Raw genomic sequence first — 9,704 nt, 5'->3', positions numbered from 1 at the left:
GGGACTGAGTTGGGGGAATGGTAGGGGTGGGGGGCTGTGGGTTCTGCGGTTAGGGCGTGTGTGGGGATAGTTTGGGGGGCTGTAGGGGATGTTTGGGTGAGGTCAGGGGTGTGTGGAGGGGGACTGAGGGTTGGGAGCTGTAGGAGTATGGGGGGCTGTGGCTTGGGGTGTGTGGAGGGGGACTGAGGGTTGGGGGAGGTGTGGCTCGGTGTGTGGAGGGGGACTGAGGGTTGGGAGCTGTAGGAGTATGGGGGGCTGTGGCTTGGCGTGTGTGGAGGGGGACTGAGGGTTGGGGGAGGTGTGGCTCAGGGGGTGTGGAAGGATACCCAGAGCTGGAGGGAGATGAGGGTGGGGTGTGATGCAGGAGGGAGAATGAGGGGAGAAAGGATGGCGGTTGGAGGCCAAGCCCTATCAGAGGGGGGTTGGATATGGAGGCCAGCAGGGAATGGTGCATGGGCGGGGGGGGGGGAGAAGACAGACATTACTCACTGGATGTATGGGCTGCAGCCCTGGCATGGTCAGGCTCAGCTCTCTATCCCCCTAGCTTGGTGGGGAGCTGTGCAGAGGAGCACAGTCTTGGTGCTGTGAGAGACATAGAAGGGCCTTTTTCTGTGGTTCCCCTAGCCGGAGGGGGTGCATGTGCCTGCTGCATCAGCTTTAGATAGACTGCCCCAGCCCATCCTCATGCTGCCCAAGATGCCTCTTACTGTATCTCTCATTTCTCTCTCATCCCTGCTGCCCCAGCTTTCTCCATACCACCGCATACACTGAGCCAAGGCAGGGGCACCTGCTAAACACAAAGGTACTATAGGTAAGATACGTGGCTCCCACACACATCTACCTGGATGGGACTCTCGTCTGTGCAAGCCACAGAAGCTGCTAGTTCTGAAGGCAGCATTTCGTGACTGAGGTGTCAAACACTGAAAAAACGCATAAGGGAAGAACCTGTTGTTTGTAAATCAAACAAATCCCAAAATGGGCAGTGTTCTCTTTAGATGGCTCTGGGTCACTGTGGAGACACTTCTGTAGTCTAGTCTTACAAATGAAGGATTGTCCCAAGGAAGACCTTGCAGTCTTATTTCAAAATGCTTTGTTGATTGTAGTATGTCCTGTTGTCAGATGAAGAGGTGGAGGAGGTCCTAGGGTGCCAATAAGGTATTTCTTTACCTTTTGCCAGGCACATTTCTGAAATGAGGTCCCAAATATGTGTTGGCAAGGCTAACTGTCTGCGTCAAATACTGGCTGCACTGGTATTTAGCTCGTGAAACCCCACACTCACTTGCCTCTGCGTATGACTGGACTTAGGGTGACCAGATGTCCCAATTTTATAGGGACAGTCCTGATTTTTGGGTCTTTTTCTTATATAGACTCCTATTACCTTCCACCCCCTGTCCTGATTTTTCACATTTGCTGTCTGGTAACCCTAAATGGACTTATCAGGGACAGGGGCCATTTTCACTTGGATCAGTGTGCAACACTCAATCTGGCACTTCATGCCTCAATCACCTGGTGAGATTCCAACTTGCCTATTGGTTAAGCACCTTTTACCATTCATTGAGACTTAAAGCTTCAGTATACTCTTATTTTATTTCTCCCCTCTCCCCCCCCCCGGTAGGAAGAAGCCCTATTCCCATGGACTAGTTTTAAATGTTCAGCACCACCAAAAATGGTGTTGCCATCTGTTGCCTGGCTGAAGGCTGTTTCAGCCTCAATTTTCGTAGCTTGGAGATGATTTTGTGTTGATCAAAGCAAAAGTGTGCTGAGCTCCAGGGCAAGGATGGTCTGTAATAACCACCACATAATGACTTTTAGAGATTATCAATGCACCTCCTAAATGAGTTGCTTGGCTCTCCTGACTGAAGGAAAATTGCAGCAAGACCCAGTTAGGAGGGGACTAGTCTTTCATCAAAGCTCAGGAGGGTTGTTTTTATTCCTGAGCTTCGTAGGCTCTGAAATAATATGCATTTAACTAGATTGACCTGAAAAAGACCTGGGGAAGGCCACATGTTTAAAGCATAACTTTAAAAGAAACAAAACAAATTCATAGTTAATAAAATTGCCTTGAAGTGGTCAGAACTATTTTTTCCCTCTTTCTAGAGTTTATGTAATGATTATATCACAAGACTAAGAGCCTCTACTCCTGATTTTTTTTTTTTTTTTTCTGTTTTATGACTTGATCTGACCTTGGAAGAGTCATTTTATTTACCTTTATGGCAGTTTCCACAATGACTAAAGTTATGTACATTTTTTTTTAAAAGTTAATGTTTGTAAAGAAGTTTAGGTTTATTGGATGAAGAAGGATACATGAATTTAATTTTATTTTAAAAGTGGCCAAATACCCCCTTCAGACATTGTGAACAAAACTGTCTCTTAGTCTGGGACTTTGTGCCAAGTTTTGTTCTGCAATGAATTTTGATCACTAAGTTATAAGCCTCTCTAAAGCAGAGTTGCTCATGGAAATAAAATATTTTAGAACCTTAATTAGAGCTGTACCATATAAATATTTTTTTTTTGAAAGAATACAAATATATTTTCTTTTACCAAGCACTTTGACAAAAGCTATGATGAAAATTGCTTTGTAAAAACTAGGTATTATTATTACTTCCAGATGATAAAATCATATAAGAAAGTACAAACTTCCTTTCTGTACATTTCAATAAGTTGTTTCAAATGTTTAAAATCAACAAAAAAAATTAACTGCTATGAAAGTGTGATTACATAAAAATTCAGTGAGAAACAAATGAAATTCCTTGAGTCCCCCCCCCCCCCCCTACACACACACACTTCCTCTTATTACAAGGATTTCATAAGTTTTGAAAAGCAGAGCACAGAGTTTAATTTTTGACAGTTTCTCCCAGCACGGAACAAGGGCCCAAACCTGAAAGAGAGCACACTTTCACAACTGTTAATGCATTTCAGACAACAGGAAGATCTAGCTTTGTAAACAGAAGCTGAATTTTGATGTTATGCCTTAGTATTGTCACTGTAATCAAATTTAAGTTAGTTTTAATATAACTGTTTTATTTGTTTGGCTCCCCATGTATGGTTATTACCTGGCAATAAATAACTTTCTTGGTTAAGCCGGTTGCCTCCCTCGCGCTCTCTCTGCAGCAATGCTTCTCGTACCTAAGCAAAAGATCCCTGCAGCGCCCCAAAATCCCATGGGGTTTGCTCATCAAGTGCGTTACTACCAGAACAATTGTAACATGAAAGTGGGGATAGGGATGTGCTGAACCTGGGACATATGAGGGTGGCAGCTTGAAAGTGCTGCTCGACCCACCCTGCTCAGGTGTACTCTATTCCGGTGTGGTGCCCAGGGCATATGAGGGTGGCAGCTTGAAAGTGCTGCTCGACCCACCCTGCTGACCCAGGCACATATAAGGGGTCAGGTTGGGAGTGCCAATTAACCCGGTCTCGGACATGCGGTGTCTGTGTGTGTGACTTTGCCTGATTCTGGAGCTGGAAGAACCCAGCCCTGGGAAACCTAGGTCCTGCAGGATAGCTCCACTGGGAGGGAACTTGCAGAAGCGAGGAGTAGAGCTCCGTATGAGAACGCAATAACAAGCAGTACATTGATAGAATTACAGAACCCCTCTCCCCCAAAGAGTAACCCTAATAAATGAGCGTACCCCAAGGTAATAGGCAAATCTGGTAACACTTGTGAGCACGTGGTTTATAAATGCAATGTATTCTGATGGTGTTTGGGTACCTATGCCTTCACCTAATGGATGTTCAGCTGTGGAGGTTAACATTCATTTTTTTCTTTGCGACATGAGCACTGTGCTGGGCTTTGTGTGGAGTGTGAGTGCTTTCTTTATACCATGTCAAACCAGGAGTAAGGAATATACCCTGACTCCAGTGTTTGAATGCTGTTTGGCATGCCTTACGTAATAGTGTGTCAGCCTCTGGCCAAGAGAAAAGCCCTCTTTTCTGTTAACTGTTTCTCATTTATGCTGGTCTGGACACACAATACATAGAAGGCATAAAACTATAGTGTAATTATATGTACTACTCAAAATTTCATACTGCTCTCATTACTTGTCTGTAGTGCACAACTCATGCTACTTCTGGCCACAGTACATGGTGTGAGTGAATTGATTTCTGTGGCAAGAGACTTACGTGTTTTTAGTGTAGACTGGACCTTGTCTTTTCAATTGTACAATATCTGAAACACATTAATGGTGTTTAGAAAATACATAACCTCACGAAAACAAGGGAAGGAATCAAATACTACCAATTTTTTTCCAATCTGCCAAAGCAATTCACCAATATCTCATAAATCCCCATAGCCTGTGTGTCAGTTTTTAAACTAAGCCTGAGATTTCATTTTTATATATTTAAATATATGGCAGTCTTTCATGCAGAAGCTGATTATTCTAAATACATTATAGTATGTGTATTGCAGATTTTACTTAGCAGATGCAAGATATAGTGTGCTTTTTTGTACAAAACTCTTCAAAGTATAAACTTAATGAATACTCTTAAAAGTCCCTTTGGCAGTCAAGCCCATCTTAACTTAGATGGCAAATATCCAAGTGACTTTGTTCTGAAGTGATCACAGATGAGTGTTTTTTCAGTAGCAGTGATCACAGATAATTCATGTAATGACTATAAGCACATTTCTGTACAAAGATTAACAAATAATTAAATAGCTTCTTGGTTAGCCAATAGCAGGAGTCCTGTCTTTTACCACATAAAGCATATATTTTTGTAGCTAGTCTCTGATTATTCATACCATTGCTTTATCAGTAGTCCCCCTCTTACTAAGTTGTCACTCCCCAGGATCCACCTGTTTCTTTATAAAACATTAAAGATTGCAATGGTGAAAGAGTAGGAAGTAGTTTAACTGCTATATTTAAATTCAGAGCAGCACCAGACCCTGCCAGAACAACAGACATCAAACCTGCAGACATATCTCCACTGCTATGATGATTAATACCCCCCATAACATATCTTTCAAGATCCATGGGTCTTACACATTCCTATGACATGGGGCACTTGATGCATTGGATGAGGTACACAACAAAAACTATGCCCTTGAATGAACTCATACAGAAAAACGATAAAATATAAAAACACCCTATCCCCCATGGATGAACACTTTTCACAAAACGAACTCCATATCTGACTTCTCCGTCCTTGTCCTCAAGCCTACACAACAGCTTCAAAAGGCAAGCTGGGAACTTAAATTCATAACTCTGCTGGACACTAAAAATCCTGGACTTCGAGACACTGCTTTTCATTACAATGTATAACACACACTGCCGTCTACTCACCTTCCTTTGTCCTGCAAAAGTGTTAAGTGCCCATTTCATTTTAAGTGGTCTACCATGTGTGAACCCCTTCTGCTTAATAATCTGTCCCACCTTGTATTTAGCTGTGACACTGGGGTTACCTTCTGCAGACTTGAGGAAGAGCTCTGTGAAGCTTGCAAGCTTGTCCCTGTCAGCAACAGAAGTTACTCCAAAAAAAGATATTACCCCACCCACCTTGTGTGTGTCTGATTTATATATATAATATTTAGTTATTAAATGGGTATTGTAAGGTTAAAATATTTACACAATTCCTTTTTTATTGGTAAGGTTAAATGAGAAAAACTTAATAGTAATAGATTTTTAAAGACTACTGCAATCATGTAGTCTGACCTGCGCAACCCAAGCCACGCAACCTCTCCAGTAATTTCTGCATCAAGTCCATAACTTTCTTCTTCAAGCAGTGTCCCTAGGGACTCTTGAGGTGTGCATGCATCTCATTTACCTTCAATCAGAGATTTTTCAGCAGCAGTGCTCATTTGGTCTGGGCATGTGCCCTAGCCTTCTTAACGTTCCATACCGAGGATATATAAGGCTGTGACAGATGGACTGCCCTAAATTCCTTCTCAACCACCTCTCGGTGAGACAAAGCATTTTGTAGTGCTTGCCTGCACAGTTATTCATCTTAGCTAGTCTTTAGTACTTAATTTTAAATGTGTTTTATTCTTTATAGTTTGTGTAGTAAGTGTTTACTTTAGTTTTTGAGGGTTCTTTCTCGTTTTGGCTGGGGCTTTGCCTCTCATACACCCTCACCTCCGTACAGAGGGACTGTCTCTAGAGAAGCCTGTTTTTTCTTTGGGCATGTTTAAGTAACCAGGCTTCAAACATTGCCTCCCGTGCTGGGAATCCTTTCCAGTTAGGGATGGCTACTAGCATTGTATCCGCTGCTTCAGGGATATGCACATCCATTTGAAGTGCAAGACCTGTGCAAGCTTCAAGAGTCACTCCAGAAGGGACGGGGAGATAAAACTTCAGCTTTTTGCAATGGAGTGCTCACTTTGTCCTGCTTCAGATCCAGACCCAGAGACCCACCTGGGACATTGGCCTCTGAATGACCATATCACTCTGACAGTGTCTGCAGCTCATTTGCCTTCTAGGTCTTTGAGAGACAGACTTTCAAGTGAAATGAGGAAAGTCTCTTGCTAGATCTTCTCAGAGACACCATATTCTTAAGACACCTGCTTAAAGGAGACCCCACGTCCCTTAAAGGTTTCTCCAAGAGAAAGCCTTCATCAAAGTCACGCAGTGCTGAAGCCCTTGGTACCTCTGAAGCCTGAATGAGGTGCTTCTGAAACACTTGGTACCACCCTCATCTGCTGCTGCCTCTTCACTACTGAGAGCATCAGGACAGCAAGAGGCAGAGCATCCCATGCATCCCTTGGTACTGCATGCTTCAGTGTCTAGGACTCATCAAATGTCTGTGCAGATTTACACGGTACCACAGGACCTATTTTTCTCCAATGAACCTGAGTCGTCTTTACTGAGCTCAAGACTCCTGGTACCAAAACCTGAGTTATCCCTAGTACCTCACCTATCACCCGTATTGCCTGCCTCGGAAGTGATTCGGTCTGACATACAGCCAAATACTCCTCCTTTGGGTGCTCTGTTGGAATACAAAGAAGAGAGTTCTTCAGACTCTCTCTAATCTCAGTACAGGGCTACACTGACTGACTGCCGACCTTTGATTACGAAGCACCTGGAACATCAAAAGACACTTCCAGGCTTTTACTACCACGACCTGCCAATCATCCTCCCTGGTATAACTAGTACTGGCTGCCTCCCCTATTTCCCTACAGTCCTCCCTAGTGGGCATACTCAGCTGCCTACCGACAACAGTTTTTTAGGGTACCAACTACTCATGTGGACTGTACCAGACCGCACACTCCAGTTCTCTCTGTCCCACCACATCATTCTTCTCTACAGGAGGGGACCATTAAAAAACAAGAAAGAAGAGCTGATGAGGGGACAACTCATCAAACTAATATAGCCTCATCTTCCCCAGATGAGGCTGTCATGCCCCTACCAACTCATGTGGACAACTTCAAGCCATTTCAGGAGTTGATGAAAAGAGTGGCAGATGCTCTCAAGATTCCATTAGAAATAGTTCAAGAGACCAGCATAAATTGCCTGATATTGTACGTACACCATTGTCAGCATGGGTGGCCTTGCTTATAAATGAGGTGCTCTTAGACCCTGCCAAAATGATCTGGCAGAGTCCTGCTATTGCTCCCCACTCCTGACAGCTAAAAGAGCAGATAAAATATATTATGTTCTACTAGGGGTTTGGAAGTTTTAGTTTTTTGTCCTGCCCCTAATTCCTTGGTCATGGATACTGTGAATGAACATAGTAGGCAAAAGCATTGAAAGGTATCCCCACGTGATAAAGACCAGAACCACTTAAAGCTTTTTGGCCATAAAAGTTATTTATCTGCAACCCTGTAATACCAGATAGACAATTATCAGGTGATTCTGGCAAAATACAACCACATCAGTTGCCCAAAATATCTTCGCTAATATGGCTGCTTGCTCCATTTCCATAGCTGTAGTTAGGTGTAAAGTTTCATGACTCTAGTCCTCAGGATTTCCCCAAGAAGTCCAAAGCACAGTAGAGGACCTTCTCTTTATTGGTTTGAAATTGTTTAGTGATTCCACAGACAACTCTGTATTTTCTGAAGGACTCCTGGGTGACCCTTCTTTTATTGGGCATATATACACCTGTGAATAAAAAGAGATTTAGTCTGTCTCAGACAGCACAGAGATCACGTCCATCCCAGTTATCCACCTACTGTAGGTCGTTGGAGCCACATTTAAAAAAAAAACCCAGGATGCAGAAGAGACAGTTCGCAACTATTTCTGCTACTCTGATGCAGCAGTCAGCTGCGAAATGCTCATGCTGTGGTCAAAGCCCATCACATGAACCAGATCTGATGCTTTAGCATCCTGACCCTTCTGTCTGCCCATCTTTTGGGGATTGTCTTCCCATTTTCACATTGAATGGGAGCAGGTTATCACTGACAGATGGATTTTGGAGGCTATCACATCAGGGTACTCCATATTGCCTTCTTACCCTCTTCCCCAATTTTTTTTTTTCAAGAATCCATCTCATGGACCTCTTCTGAACCAAGAGGTTTTATCCTTTTGCATTGGAGTTGTGGAACTACTTCCCACTCAGTACAGGGGAAGAGGATTTTAATCCAAGTACTTGGTTTCTAAAAAGAAGGCTGGGTGGAGACCGATTCTAGAATTAAGAGGGCTAAATACTTTTGTCAAAGTACAGAAATTCAAGATGTTGACACTTGGAGCTATCATTCCACTCCTGGATTTGGGGAACTATTTTGTGACCCTCAACCTTCAAGAGGCATACTTTCATGTCAATACGCTCTTCTCCCAAAAGGTTCTAATGCTTTGGGGTAGGACAGTAACCAATCGAGTCCTTCCCTTTGGACTGTCTACCACCCTCAAAATGTTCACAAAAGTTATGGTAATAAGCACTGCATAGCTTCACCAGTGGCGGGTAATTGTCTTCCCTTATCTCAACGGTTGGCTTCTCAAGGCCATTACTATACCAAAGTCAGAATCAGAACTGCTGTAACCTGGGCCATGGCTCTATTTAACAGGCTTGGTCTTCAGCTCAACACCGTGAAGTCCCTTCCTCTTACCTGTGCAAAGGGTAGAGTTCCTAGGGCCCACTCTCAATGCCACATGACAGATCAGAGGACAGATTCCTCACTTCTCACACTTAATTGCACAAATTCAATTGGGCCATCAGGTCCCTGCCAGATTGTATATGCAACTCCTTGGGCACATAGCAGCATGTACTTTGTCACACTACACTAAAAAAGTGTCAATGTCCATGCAAAAACTTTCCAGCTGGGTTTCTGTCTATATCCTCTCTTGCTATACAGCCACTAACATACTATGCCCACCTAGGGTTGTAGTTCTGGTATAGTTTTACCATGTCCATGTCCACTATTCCTATTGTAGAGATTTGCCAGGGTGCTACACGGGCTTCAATCCACACTTTCTCAAGACAATTCTGTAGTTGATGCTTCTCAGGTAGCTGCTGCTTTTGACTCTGCAGTTTAATAGCCCTAAAACAAGTTCCAATCTCCCACCTCCTTCAGGTGATACTACTTGGGAGTCACCTCAAGCGGAGCACCCATAGGAACACTACTCGAAGGAGAGGTTACTTACCTTGTACAGTAATGAGTTCTTTGAGATGTGTCCCCCTATGGGTGTTCCACTATCCGCCCCCCTTCCCCGCTGCTTCAGAGCCTCATCTCCTTGTGGCTTTGCAGTGGAGAAAGAACTGAGTGCGGCCCATCCATCGCAGTCCTATATATCCTCAGCATGGGTCACGAGAATGGCTGAGGGCACATTCGTGGACTGAAC

This window comes from Chrysemys picta, chromosome 10 (assembly GCF_011386835.1).
Source record: "Chrysemys picta bellii isolate R12L10 chromosome 10, ASM1138683v2, whole genome shotgun sequence".
NCBI lineage: Eukaryota > Metazoa > Chordata > Testudines > Emydidae > Chrysemys > Chrysemys picta.
The sequence above is the reverse complement of the archived record's forward strand: the minus strand, read 5'-3'. Positions refer to the sequence as shown.